Genomic DNA, 15,885 nt, shown 5'->3' with positions numbered 1-15,885 from the left:
TTCAAGGAGATCAAAATCTAGCAATGGTGACAGAAACACACTATTAATCACAACACAGAGTGAGAAGTGCTTTCAAGCACAGAGAACGGTGATCAATTTTGCCTGATGGTTTCCAGGAAAGGTTCTCAGACATGGCAATAACCGTGCTGGGTGTTGTGAGCATTTCACCTACAGACAGAATGGAATGTGATCTGATGGGAAGTATTAATCAAATGGAAATCTATTGTATTGGGAGAGGAAGATACACTGAGTTAGGATATAAACACAGTGGATGTATATTTGGTTGAAGGTATGTCGAGTTGCAATCACCTGATCATGTATGCTTTAAAATGGTTTCTATGTAAGTAGAAATAGAATGTATTAGTGGATTTAAGAACAAAATGTCTTAGTAAAATTAGGACCCTAGATTTGGAGGAATGTTTACTTTCATGGCTCACAAGAATGCTGTAGGCCAAAAACACACCTGGCGTTCAACCCAATAGACAGGAGCCAAGAGTATGCGATTGCCACACTCTGGTTACTGGGTGCCCCTCCTCAGCTGATGCCTATGCCATCCTCTTTCTCTACGACTTAAGTAGCACATTGGAGTAGGAAAGCTGGTATCACAGATCTTGAATCCACTTTCTTTAAAAATTGTGAACTCTGACACATTACCTACTAGTACTTACAAAATAATTCTTCAACACTGCACAAACAGCACTGATATTTACACAGTATATACTGGTGTCACCTTCCTGATTATTTACAGCTTCATCTGTTCTAACTAGTTGTTGCCCTTGCCTTACAAGTTATTAAATATTTTGAGCATCACCTGTATTAGTCACAGTCCCAGCACAAAACATATGAGACACTCAAACAAGGTAACTGAAGAGAAGAACTATTCAGAAAGTGCAGGTAGGAGTAAGAGAAACCATCAAGGTATAGTGCAATGCCTTGGGGCCAGTACTTGTGGGACTGCAACCACCCCTAAAACTGAAGAGGCGAGAAGAGCCACAAGAGAGAGACACAGACAACACTTTGGTGAATGTGGCAGGACAAAACTTGGTGAATAAATACCCTGAACCTCACTGAGTTGTCACACTTTGATCTTTTGCCAGTGTCTCTCACTGGCCATGCCCAACCGGAAGCTAAAGTCCAAGAAAAACCCACTGATGCAGAAATCAAGTTTCTTTGCACCTACGGAGCAGAAAGCAGAGAAGAGGAGGGTGGAGAGCGTCTCTGGAAGGGCAAAGAAAAATTACCTAGTACGTTATGCCTGCTAATGTCAACTGAGTTACACCAGCATTTGAAACTCAGTGGAGAACGTCTTCCCAAGTCCAAGTCAGTCTTCTAGGTTTCTAGGGTTCCAGATAGTTTATACTCCAGGAATCCCATTTCTAATCTTGCCTTTGTCCAGAAATAGCCCACTGTCAACAGCTTTCTGAAAATCTGAGTTACCTATTAAAGCATATCCCTCTAGGCTACTCTCTTTGTAAATGATAGCTAAAGCCAAAAGTGGTTTTGTACCAATAGCTGCTGATGATAAATTCATGTGTGCTCTTTTCAGTTAACTTTTGAAAATTGCCTTCTTTGTAGTGCAAATCTGAACCATAAGCGCTATCAGTAATGAGACTCTTCTTTGAAAACTGCAAAATCATGTAGCCGCCTTCTATTGCAGTCAATAAAAGTAAAATGAGAAGCAATGAAGGCTTGGACTAGGATAGTGACGTGGAGAGAAGATGGGGAGGAGACGACATATTCACAAGATAGGACTTCATGAAAATTGAATTTGGAGGATAACGTAGGAATCATGAATAACTGATTTAAATGACTGACTCATTGCATAAAAATTCAATTAATCAAGATGAAGAAGAAAGGGAAATGTGTAGGCTTAATAAACTTCATGAACCATTCAAGACAAATTCTCAGTTTACCAAGTTTATTTTTTCCTTATTCACTAAAACATAACAATAAGAAAACAATTAAGTTTTCAATGATTTTCCAGTGGTATATTTTAGCAGAACTGCAAGAGGTAAGCAAGAGATATTTGGGCATCCCTTAAGGAAACTCTCCATATTTTGAGTGGTATTAGATCAGAATGAATCCACCCCATAAAAGTGATCTGAAGCCTCTTTACAACATTCTAAATAGGAGGTCTCATAGTACAAAGATCAGGATATCTTAAATAGCAGTCATTATTATATTTGGTTATAAGTTACAAGGTGAGGAAGGAAAACAACTCACTCAAGCATTAATTTTCAGTAATATGCAAGGAAATGAGGGATAAAACATAAACACAGTTGAAGTAGCATAGATAACAAATACATTCAATGTTATACTCAATTATTTTTTAAATCTTGATAACACTCTTATCATCAAGATACTTAATTATAGGCAGTTTCGGTGGTTTCTTACAAAACTAAACATACCATACAATCCAACAATCATGCTTCTTGGCATTTACCCAAAAGAGCTGAAAGCTTACATCCACCCAACAACCTGCACACAAATGTTTGTAGTTGCTTTATTCATAATTACCAAAACTTGTAAACGAACAAGATGTCTTTCAGTAGGTGAACAGATAAGTAAACTGGTACATCCAGACAGGTGAATCTTATTCTGCGCTAGAAAGAAATGAGCCACCAAGTCATGAGACGACATGGAGGAATCTTAAATACATTTTATTAAGTGAAAGAAGCCCACCTGAAAAAGCTATACACTGTGTGATTCCAACTTTATGATATTCTGAAAAAGGCAAAACTGTGGAGATGGCAAGGAGATAAAGGTGGTTACTAAGGTTGGGAGAGAGGACGGAATCAGTGGCAGAGAAAAGAGGATTTTTAGGGCAGTGAAACAATTCTATACAATACTGTAATTGCAAATACATGTCATTGTACATTTGTTGAAACCCATTGAATGTACAGCACCAGGAGTGACCCCTAGTATAAACTCTGGACTTTAGGTGATAATGATATGTCAATATAGGTTCATCAATTGTAATAAATGTACCACACTGGTGTAGGATGTTGATAGAGGCTACGGAGGGGGGTACAGAAGGTATGTGGAAACTCTTTGTAGTCTCTGCTCAATTTTGCTGTGAACCTAAAGCTGCTCTAAAAAAATTAAGTCTACTTAAAAAATTGCAAGGTAATAGGTTTAAATCTGATCATATAGATAATTCTATTAAATACAAATGGTCTAAAAGCCTAAATTAAAAGGCAGAGTTGTCGAATTATTGAATATATTTAAAAAGAAGAAAATTCAACTATATACAACATACAAGAAATCTACTTTAAATATAATGACACAGATAAGATAAAGGGATGAAAAATGAATCCTAAGTAAGCTAGAGTGACTACATTAATTTCAGACAAAGTACTTCTCAGAACAAGGAATATTACCAGATAAAGAACATTTCAGAGTGACAAAAAGGACCAGAGGACAAGATAATACTAAATGTGTACATATCTAATAATAAAGCTTCAATATATTAAAGCAAAAACTGATAGGACTGAAAGGAGAAATAGAAAATATCTAATTTAGTTGGAAATTTCAACATTCTTCTCTCAGTAGTTAATAAAACAAATAGCAAAATCTGTGAGAATATAATCTACTTGACCTAATTGACACTTTTTATACTCCAACTCAAAACAGCAGAAAACAAGTGCACATGGAGCATTCATCAAGATCCACCATATTCCCGTCCATAAAACAAATCTCAAAATTTTGAAGGATTAAAATCATACAATGTATGTTTTCTGAGTGGGGTGGGCAGAACAATGAACCCCCCACCCCAATGATATCCACGTCCTAATCCCTGCAGCCTGTAAATATACTGGGTTACACAAAAAAATAGGAAATAAGGTTGCCAATAGAATTAAGATTGCTAAATAACCGACCTTAGAAGAGGGACAGCATCTTGGATTTTCTAGGTGTACCCAGTGTTGTCTACAAGGTTCTTAAAAGTAGGAGGAAACAGACGAGGGTGAATCAGAAAGAAAGCAACATGAGAAGGACTCTGCCCAACATTGCTGACTCTAAAGATGGAGGAAGAGGCCCATGAGCCAATAACTGTGGGCAGCCTAAAAAAGCTGGAAAGAGCAAGGAAATAGATTCTCCCCTAGAGCCTCCAGAAAGAAATGTAGCTCTGCTGTCCTCTTGATCTTAGCCCAGTGAGACCCACTTTGGAATCCTGAACTACTAACTTGAAAGATAATGGCTTACCACAACTTTATTAAGTTTGTTGTCATTTGTTACAGCAGCCATAGAAAACTAAACAATGACTACGGTAGAATTAAACTAAAAATCAATATCAAAAAGTTCTCTAAAATAATTCCTAAATATTTGGAAATTAAGCAACATACTTCTAAATAACCCACAGGTCAAAGAAGAAAATTCCAGGAAAATTGGAAACTATTTTTAACAGAATCATAGTGAAAATAAAGCATATCAAAATTTGGGGAAACATATTAACCAGAAATTCTACTCCCAGTTATTTACCCAAGAGAAAAGAAAATATATGCTCACAGAGGATATCTGTAAGAATGATTATGATGCCACCAACAATAGAATAGTTACATGAATTGTAGCATATTTATACAATTAAGTACTAGCCAGAGACAAAAAGAAATGAACTATGGAAAGGCACAGCATCCTGGATGAATCTCAAAGCAAAAGAAGCCAGCCACAAAAGAATATTTACTTTAGGATTCCATTTATATGAAGCCCATGAATAGGCAAAACTAATTTATGGTAGTAGAAATGAGAAACTGTTTTTCTTTCGTGAGAAGATCAGGTTGTATTGACTAGAAAGGAGCACAGGATGATGTAACATTCTATATCTTTTAGGGGGTTGTGGTCTCCAGGTATATAAAACTGTCAAAACTAATCAAAGTAAACACTTAAGATGTATGCAATTTAACATATATAAATTATAACTCAGTTTCAAGTACCCATAGAATTTTTGCAAGGGCTGCAGACCAAGTCAAAAACTCAACAGTCAACAGTACTTCCCCGTTTGTCCCGTGGCTAAGACTCCACACTCCCAATGCAGGGGGCCCAGGTTTGATCCCTGGTCAGGGAACTAGATACCACATGCCACAACTATAAGAGTCCGCATGCCACAACTAAAAGATCCCACATGCCTGAACGAAATCCCGCACATGGCAACGAAGATCCCACATGCTGCAACTAAGACCTGGCACAGACAAATAAATAAATAAATATTTTTTTTAAAAAAAACAACTCAACAGCCAAGAACAATGCTCACAACTTCTACTTCACACAATATGTCACAGATTGAATCATCGATAACGACCATCACTGGACTGTGGATGCAGCCACTGGGGACACCATGAAGGCTGCCTCTATAAACTGGACATAGTGACACAATTGTAGTCATCATCTCCTGAGTAGGTTCTACAAGGTCCATCCTTTGTCCCTTCACAGGCTTCTTGTCAAAGACTCTGGGGAAGGGATCTGATTGACAGCACCCAGGTTATGTGTCCACAGAAGGGAAGCTTAGAAAGTGAATAACTGGCATTTTCAGGAAGTAAACTCTACCTCTTGCAAGTAATCCTTCACACATAGGAGGAGACTTCAGACACTGAAAGGTCAAAAAGACTTAACAAATATCCTCCAAACTCACTTATAACTGTGTCATATATCAGGGTGAAAACACTAACCACCAAAAATTTTTTAAAGTTTTAAAATGAGAATTTTTTCAGAGATCAAATGGTAAATGTGAACACTACTGTTATCAAGAGTTTCTGTATCAGACTTGCCTACAGCCCTGGCTCCTGCCTGTGGTGCACTGTGAACAATTCAGGAACTAAGAATATGGTCAAACCGTTTTCCCATTGTGCACTTTCATCTTACCCCCTGCGATTTCCATATAAACCTGCTTCAGGCTACCAGACCACCCTGGCTCGGAGGTAGCTAAATTCCTCAGTACGTCTTTTTCATACTCATTATTCACAAGTCTTACCTGGTTTCTAGCATCTTGAATATATTCAGTCCTGCCCAGTCCTTGTGACCAATCCTGACCTGAGATGAATGTGTAAAAATTTACCTTGTCTGCCCCAATACTCAGTAGTGTGTCATGCTCTCTGCTAGGGACTGTTCTGAACCTCATATCCCATATCTAAGAGCTGCACCGAAGGCTTTTTAATGAAAATGAGGGCATTCTACCTTGTGCATGGTTCTGGTAACTTTATCCCTTCTATAACCCTGGCTAACTCTTCTAGGGACTGGGGTTCAGCTTTGGCTTTGGACTGTTAAAACTCTCCCGTTTCTGACTATGATCATAAAATACACATAGTTGCCAGCAATACCTTAAGGACACTATGTAGTTTTTATAAAAGCAGTTGAGCCTCTCAAGTCTGGAAGTAGTCCTACCTTTTGGTCCCTTCCATAGCCCTTCTCCTGCTAAGAGAGCCAAGCATAGTCAGATTCAAAGATATGATGACTATACAACTAATTGGGCCTTTCCTTTTTTTTGTCTGTTTTAACTTTTTATTCTTTGACCATGTAACTACAGCAATGATTTTCCCCCAGCAGGGCTTTATTGGGACCCTACCTTCTCCAGGGGATGTTTGGAAATGTGGAAGTATTTACTGGTACACATTGATGGGGGGATGCTACTATCATTTAGAGAGTGGACCAAAGATCCTAACTGTCCTGCAACACTCAACAAAGAGTTAAACAATGAAGAACTGTCCTACACCAGAGGCCAAGAATCACTGTGTAAGTTAAGGATATGAGCTCTTTATTCAGAAAAATCCCATTCAAATTGAATCTTGAGAAAGATATTAGATCTCTCTCTCTCTCTGTGTTTGTTTTTTTAACTCTGCTTAAGAGTAAAATAATATTTAACTTACAGGTTTGGGGGGAAAATTGAGCAACTAACTATATGTAAGTTGCTTAGCAGAATGTCCACCACGTAGAAAATATTGGTCATCATTAACAGCAGTATTAGCAACATTGGTAGAAGACAGAGTGTTAAGTCTAAAGGGTAGAAAAGTATCAAAATACTTTGCATCTAAGATTCAGTTTAGAAAGACAGAAGAGAGTCTGGATGTCAAATATCAATGCATGTTGCTCCAGTTTGAGAAACATATATAGCTGTTTTTTGAATTTAAAGTAAAGAAGAATGTAATCTGAATATTATCCTTTAGAATTCAAAGAAATATTCTTCATAATCCATATTACTAGTTAAATTAATTAAAGAGGATTACTATTTGGTCTTCTTTTGTCTTTCACAAAATGTTCAAACTCAATAAGACCATCTCCAGAAACAAAGAACTGTAGCTTCCACTGCACTCACCACTTTGCCTACCCAGGTCAGAAAGCCATCACAATGATTCAAATATACTGGGGAATATCAGATCCCTGTAATATGCAAATTGAGATCTAAGAAAATGCTATTATACATATTGATTCAAAAAGAGAAGTTGAGAGTAAACCCTATTGTAAACTATGGTCTTTGGATGATTATGAGGTGTCAGTGTAGGTTCATCAATGGTAATAAACGTACCACTCTGGTGGGGGATGTTGATAAAGGGGACATGTGGAGGCAGGGGGTACATGGGAAAGCTCTGTACCTCCCTCTAATTTTGCTTTGAACCTAAAACTGCTCTAAATAACAAAGCCTATTTTTAAAAAACAGTTATATTAAAAAATAAAGCTCAATAGAGCTGTTATATTAAAATAAACTGAATGCTGCTTTCATAACGTGGGAAAGAGCTTGAAAAAATCTGTCATTATAAAAAAAAATGGTTCTGAAGAACCTCGGGGCAGGAGAGGAATAAAGACACAAACATAGAGAATGGACTTGAGGACACGGGAAGGGGGAAGAGTAAGCTGGGAAAAAGTGAGATAGTGACATGGACATATATACACTACCAAATGTAAAATAGGTAGCTAGTGGGAAGCAGCCACATAGCACAGGGAGATCAGCTCGGTGCTTTGTGACCACCTAGAGGGGTGGGATAGGGAGGGTGGGAGGGAGACGCAAGAGGGAGGAGATATGGGGATATATGTATACATATAGCTGATTCACTTTGTTATACAGCAGAAACTAACACAACATTGTAAAGCAATTATACTCCAATAAAGAGGTAAAAAAAAATCTGTCATTATACTGATAGAGAACACCACTTAATGTTGGAGTATGCCCTTTTCATGTTGTATGTTCTTAAAAGAAAAAGGCACATTACTTGATTTTTCAGTAAAACTTGCATGTACTACATGAAAAAGAAGCATGAACAGAGAATGACTCATTCATGAATGGCACCCTTAGCCTGATATGGGGCAGCAAGCATGATGTTATAGGTATAACTTATTAGTAGAAATGGATAAAATTTCCTTTTCTACAATTACTAAAATTTCTTCTCTGCCTTCCGAGTGAACTTGATTCCAAGCATCAAGAATTTCCTCAAATTTCAGCATCAGATGTTTCATAATTAAAACATTAAATACATTTGCTAAAAGAGGACAAGTAAAAGTATGATCTTTTTTATATTTAAAAGGCATCCAATATCAGAAAATACTACAACTTATAAGTACCTAGTTTAAAATATAGTACTGCATAATGCTACACCCTGCTAGTCCTGGCTAAACAGAGACAGAGACAGGAGAGACATAATGCACAGTATCATTTAAGGCAAAAAAATCATATATCTCAAACTCAAATATGTGAAACATCACTCTGCAGTTATAACAATAGATTAATATTTTTCATATGAAATATGATACCTAGTTAAAATGGAATAAACTTAGTATCCAGAATATTTAAACCTTATTAGGAGATAAAACACTTATTTAAATTACCTATTTTTTTCCTACGTTCAGTTAAGTTTTTCTAATAAAAAAGAGCTTCTTGACACACTTATGTTCATGAATAGTAATTTTCTAGGAACTTCTCCCTTTACTATTTACTTTCTCTTTCACATTTAAATCTTTCAACACCACTAACTTGCTCTTGATCAGCTTGTAAAAAATTATTATTGAGAACAAATTGACTCATTATTACAGTGTAAAAATGTCTACATAAAATATGCACATGCATGTATATTTGCCATCATTTTCTTCATAGAAAGAAGCAGATTTGAAATTTCCTTTACCAGGATTTCATTGCCTCTTAGATACTCTTACTGTGGTAATTTGACTTTAATCTTGTATCCTAGAGAGCACAACACGAGCCTGACAAAATCTAATATGATCTAAAAAAATCAAAGCTAAGTATTTCCAAAACTTCAAAAACCAGAATTAAAAATAATTCTATAATAAACTCTGAACTAGAGTGCTAGGATATCTGATGGACCCCGTGGCAAAGTATAAGCAATAGAATTTTTTCCTGCTGAGTATTTGAATAGCAGGTTCAAAAAAAAGTTTGTTTTCTCTCTACTTCTTTTTAATACTCAATCTATTCAATTAATATTTGTTAATAATTATTACATATGGCCCTAGACAAACTGCTGTGGTTGCCACAAAGGCCCCTCAAGAGAAAAACTGATTGTATCAATATGTGCAACATGAAGAAACTGGTGCTAAGAAGTTAAGTCAATCTAGTGCAATATTCCTAAGAATTGAGCACACGTTGATATTGCTACAAACTAAGCCACACCACTGTACATTTATTTTAATATCACTACCAAATACATAGAATCTGATATTGAAAATCATTTCTAGTTCTACTATTCTTTTTGTAGAAAGAAATACTACATGAAGTGTTACATACAAGAAATACTTGTATGGAAATACCTCAGTGCATTATAGTCAAATTTACCATGTAACATTTGGAAGGAAAGAAGAAAGAAAGTAGAAGGGAAAGGAAGGAAAGAGAAGAGGAGACAAAGAAGAAAGCCTGGAAGGAACTGAGCATTCTGCAGACATTACCTCCATCGGTTCACATCAGACTCTTATAAGGGAGAGATGTTATTGTCTATATTTTATATATGAAAAAACTAGCTTGGAAATACATTTTATTCAAGGTAAATACATAACAGAATTGGTATTTAAACCCAGGTCTTTGCTGAATCCAAAGTCCATGTCCCCTTTTCTCATCCCCAGGATACCTTCTCCTGCCACCTACTTTTTGATTTAGGAATAATATCACACGTGCTTAAAGCCAAGTTCTGTCCTGTGGGGAAGGTTCAACTCCTTCCGATAAATCCTGCAATAGACAGTCGGTTGAGTACTGAATGTGCCTAAGCATTCAACAAATACCTTTTCCTTCTCTGACCACAGTAAATGACAGAGAGATTTCTCACCTTCTAGTTAGTATTGATTAGCAAGCAAGCAACACTCTGGAAGCCTAGTCTTCAAAAAACCGCAATGCAACAAATGTGGTGAGGACAATGCACAGAAAGACTGCAGAATGCCTCACCTCCTGCTTTTCTCTCCCTCTGTGTTTGTCACCCACTGTTAGTTTTTATTTATGTAGTATTGTAAATGTGAAGCTCTATTGACGGGGGTAAAGCCTGTGCCAGAAAGGTCAGAGACTTAGTTCACTTCCTGTGCCTTAAACAGTTCTTTGATTCATTAGCTTTTTAAAAAATTAATCAGTAAGTTTTTTTTTTGAGTGCCTAATTGAGGGGAAAACCCATCAACCTTTAATGAATTGTTGGAATATATTAATACATACAAGAAATATATAAACCTAATTAATGTTTGGCTAAGATAATAAACTTTAACATTTATTTATTTGTTTATTTATTTTTGGCTGCATTGGGTCTTTGTTGCTGCGCATGGGCTTTCTCTAGCTGCGGCGAGCGGGGGCTACTCTTGGTTTTGGTGCATGGGCTTCTCATTGCGGTGGCTTCTCTTGTTGTGGAGCATGGGCTCTAGGCACGCAGGCTTCAGTAGTTGTGGCATGCGGGCTCAGTAGTTGTGGCTGGTGGGCTCTAGAGCGCAGGCTCAGTAGTTGTGGCACACGGGCTTAGTTGCTCCGTGGCATGTGGGATCTTCCCAGACCAGGGCTCGAACCCGTGTCCCCTGCATCGGCAGGCGGATTCTTAACCACTGTGCCACCCGGGAAGCCCTAAACTTTAACATTTTTAAAAGACTTTTGTCCATATAAGAGGTAATGTCTCCACTGAAAGATGAGTCAATGTCACTGAATGTCACAGACCTCAACAGCAAAGGCAAAACTAAATTACTTGTTCAACATTTCAGATTTGGTCTAGTTGAAACAACACACATTACTACAAAATAACATTCATTTCCTAATCCTAACACTAGGCCCATAACCCAGGGTGGACCTGTCCCCCTAGCAGGAGTACTAAAATGTAGAGGAAAGTGCTTGTTGTAATATCCAGAGCTGGGAGATGGGGGTGAAAGTGGGGTGCTACATGCATATAGTTGCAAAACCCAGTGAGGGGACACAATGATAATCATCTTGCAATGTGCAGGACAGTCCTTTACAAGGAAGAATTGTCCAAAATGTCAGTAGTACATGGACCCATTAAAGTTAAAAATGAACATTTTAAGCCCAATCTATAACACTTTATTTGGTTTTCATGGCGTTATAAAATAAATTTGAATGGAGCATGTGCACTCCAGGATGACAGACACCTGAGACTGTTTTCTTAAGCCTATCTTTCGGACTCAGTTACCTAACAGCCCTCCTAAACGTTCTTAAAGTTGAAAACCTCTAAATCCTGATCATTGTCCACCACGTAAATGGGTGACTTCAAGCAGCTTAGGTAAATGGTACATTCTCTAAAACTCTTTTAGTTCTGGGAATGTATCTCAATCACAGTTCCTGAAATCCTGAGCAGGTCTTTTTCCTGGTTAGAACTGAGGAAAGAAAAGAGAAAGGCAACATATGCTTGAATAATATGCAGATTTAATAAAGTTATTTTTCAAATAGGTCTTTCCATGGATAATCTTGCTGTCGTTTAGTCTCAAAAGTCCACAGACAAGAGATACAACTGTACTTGAATTGTTGATGTTGGTAGCTTTCTCTTTGTTATGTCTTAAGATAAACACTATCAAAACTGATCAGAAAGCAGTACAGCCCCTAAGGGTCCCTCATGGAGAGAGTAAAGATATATTCATTTTCTTCTGTGTCAATTCAGGTTTAGTATTTACAAATATGAAACTATTGTTTTCTTATTTAAACTTCTAATATAAGAATCATTTTGTTAATGTCCAGTTTTATTGCAAGTTCTCAATTACATGCTGCAATTCCTTGCTCTGGATTGTAAAATAATTTCTTTGTAAAAGAAACAAATTGTAAAATAATTATCTTTGATAATTCATAAATTCTTTGGTTTAACCATATTTTACTTCTTTAAATAAAAATCAAATTTTAACTCTAATACATACTCTTTGAAGCCAGTAAAATTATAAAATACAAAAATATTTTAAGGCAAAGCTAAACAACATCCCCTTCCAACAACACCCATACCCTCCACTAAGTCGCTTATTCCCACTTACCATACCAAGTGAGTGGCAATAACAGCTTAGTGTGGTAATTTTCATATATTTCTCCTTGTTCACAGACATATACAAATTGATATGTATATATAAAGCATATATATGATGCTAAAGAGTTTTGATTTTTTTTTGTTTCATTGTTTATACTGAAATAGAATCATTAAATACATATTGCTCCAAACATGCATGTTTTCACTCATAATATATCCTGGACGTATCTCCCCCCACTCCTCCATATTGCCCCTATATCTCCTCTAAAGTTGTCCTAATCTAGTTTACCAATGACCTCCAAAATCATTACAGAAGTAATCAATTCTCAGTCTTCACCTTAATTAACCTATCCATGGCACTTAATCCTGTTTATCAATTCCTTCTCCTCAATACATTTTCTTCACTTTTTTTTTTCCAAGTTTTCCTTTTTCCTCACTTTGTTTGGTTTTCCCTTCTACCTCACTGTTTGCTCCTACTCTGTCTCCTTTACTGGTTCCTATTCTTTTCCCCAAATTCTTAATATTTGAGTACTCCAGGATGCAGTCCTAGGACCCAGTTCTCCAGAGCTTTGCACTCCATTGATGATACCGTTCCGTCTCATGGGTGGTGCCGTTTTCTACTATGATGTTTGTTTGATGTATCTCCTACGCTTCTCTTCATTGTTCATAGTACTTCCTCATACAAATCATATCAGGGATGTTTCTTTCTCAAGGCATTTGCTCTACCTAATCCCTCTGTCTGGAATATTCTTCTGATAATGCCTTGCATTTTTTTGCTAAAATGTCACCTTCCCAAATAAGCCATCATGACACACTATTTAAAATGTTAACATGCATCACCATCTCATTTGATTATACTACACACTTACTTATGTCACACTATATGATTCATTTATTTTTCTCCCCCATACTATAATGTAAGCTCCATCTTCAACTGTTTTGTCCACTAGTGTATTCCAAGTACCTAAAGCAGTTCCTGGCACAGAACTGCACAGAACTAGAAAGTACCTAATAAATATTTGTTAATTAATTAACCATTTTCCTATGAAATAAGTATTCAACTTGTTACAGATTATATATTCTATTAAAATAATGCTACAATAAACAGCTAATAGATCCTTATATACTGAAGCTTTCATTTCTGTGGGCTAGACTACTATAAGTGGGGATTATTATGTCAAAGGTGTATGTATCTTTACTTCTAATAGATGTCATATTGCTTTCAAGACATCTGTAACAGTATAAATTTCCACTCCTATGGTAGGTGACTATATATATCCTCATATTCCAGTCAACAATAGATTTTCTTGTACTTATAAACAATTCCTTCTATTATGGATATAAAGTATCATCTTATAGTTAAAGCAGTTAGCATATCTATGACTACTAACTGGTTTGAGCATCAGCAGACAAGGTCTTGAAAGTAAATCAGAAATATCATTTATTTAAATTTCCTGCCCTCATTTTCCTTATTTACACAATTAGCATTCAAAATCAGGTGATCTCCCCTACAAATCTAAAAGTTTATGAATTGATGAAAGCAAGGTCCAGTTTAGAATTTAACACGGAACCAGAAATGGTACTCGGAAGCCTGTCAGTATCTTCACATAAGCTAATTTATCAACTCAGTTAATTTCACAAATAAGGATTCTGAGGAAGTGAAACCACAGGTACTCTTTAACTGGGGAATGGGTTTAAAACATGGGGCACAACTCTGGTTTATGTAACAATTAGGTAGTTAGGACATGGGGCTATGATCCCCTAGAAAAGTGGGGGTTCAATGTGATAATATTTGGAGGCAGCACCTTTGGGGAGTGATTAGGTTATGAAGGTGGAGCCCTCATGAATGGAATTAATGTCCTTACAAAAGAAACTCCAGAGTGTTCTGGCCCCTTCCAACATGTAAGGACATAAGGAGAATGCAGCATCTATGAGCCAGGAAGCAGATCCGCACCAGACACTGAATCTGCCAGCACCTTGATCTTGGACTTCCCAGCCTCCAGAACTTAGAGAAATAAATTTCTGCTGTTTATAAGCCACCCAGTTTATGATATTATGTTAAAGCAGCTGAACAGACGAAGACACAACCCTTACTCTTTTCACCAATGGAAAAGCAGCCATGAAGGCTGGACTTCCAGTTAGGCGTGTCCCATGAATTAGAGGTGAGGTTATTTTGTCTCAAGAGCAGATAACACGTTCCATTACTTTGCCCTTGCTCTACTCAGAGATTCCACTCAGTATCCATGGGAAGGAAATGAAGGGAAATGAAGAAAATGGACCTTGCAGGACCAGCTAAATCTCTGTCCTTGCTCTTACAATGTCTATATCTGTCACTAGGTGTGTAAATCACTTTAATCCTTTGCAGAAGGGTTCATCATCTTCAGAGTAGAAGGAAACTGTAAAAATGTTTCCTTTTAAGTCTTGAACTTCTCAATTACAAATATGGAGATAATGCCTCAAATGATAATTTGTAAAGAATAAATGAGATGATATAAAGTGTTATGTAAATAGTAAGCACTATAAGAATACATGCCTCCTAGGAATAATTTTCCTCATCTATAAAATAATGAGGTAGGATGAAACTTTTTCTAAGAATCCATTAAATTCTAATATTACCTCCAGCCCAGATCCATCTTCTGAATCTCAAACCCTTAATCTAACTGTCTAATTATGGACACACATTAGGTAACTATATAAATACTTAAGTCACCTGGCTACATTAAAGAGGTCTAAATTCAACATGTCTGAAAATAAACTTGTCTTTCTTCCTTTTTTTTCTGTCAGTGTTCCCTGTCTTGGTAAAGTGTCATGTCATCTACCCAGTGACACAACCCAGAAAACAGGAAATTATCCTTGATTCCTCTCTTACCCTCTTATCAAATTAATCACAAAATGTTGATAATTCTTCCCTAAAATATCTTTCAAATTGGTCCTCAGGTCTCTATAGACAGTGCCATCACCCTAGTCCAAATCACCATGATCTCTCACCTTGACTACTGACATCATTTCCAAACGAGACTCACTGTCATTAGTTCCCTTCTCTAAATCCCTCACCTCACTGGAAGCAGAGTGATCACTTTAAAATACAAATCTCGGGGCTTCCCTGGTGGCGCAGTGGTTGAGAATCTGCCTGCCAATGCAGGGGACACGGATTCGAGCCCTGGTCTGGGAAGATCCCACATACTGCGAAGCAACTAGGCCCGTGAGCCACAACTAGTGAGCCTGCGCGTCTGGATCCTGTGCTCCACAACGAGAGGTCGCGACAGTGAGAGGCCCGCGCACCGCGATGAAGAGTGGCCCCCGCTTGCCGCAACTAGAGAAAGCCCTCGTACAGAAACTAAGACCCAACACAGCCAAAAATAAATTAATAAATAAAATTCAAAATAAAATAATATAAAATAAAATACAAACCTCAGAGAGAGGGGGAAGATGGCAGAAGACGTGGAGATCACCTTCCTCCCCACAGATACATCAG

The sequence above is a fragment of the Pseudorca crassidens genome, chromosome 3 (genome assembly GCF_039906515.1).
Source record: "Pseudorca crassidens isolate mPseCra1 chromosome 3, mPseCra1.hap1, whole genome shotgun sequence".
Taxonomy (NCBI): Eukaryota; Metazoa; Chordata; class Mammalia; order Artiodactyla; family Delphinidae; genus Pseudorca; species Pseudorca crassidens.
Note: the sequence above shows the minus strand (reverse complement) of the source record.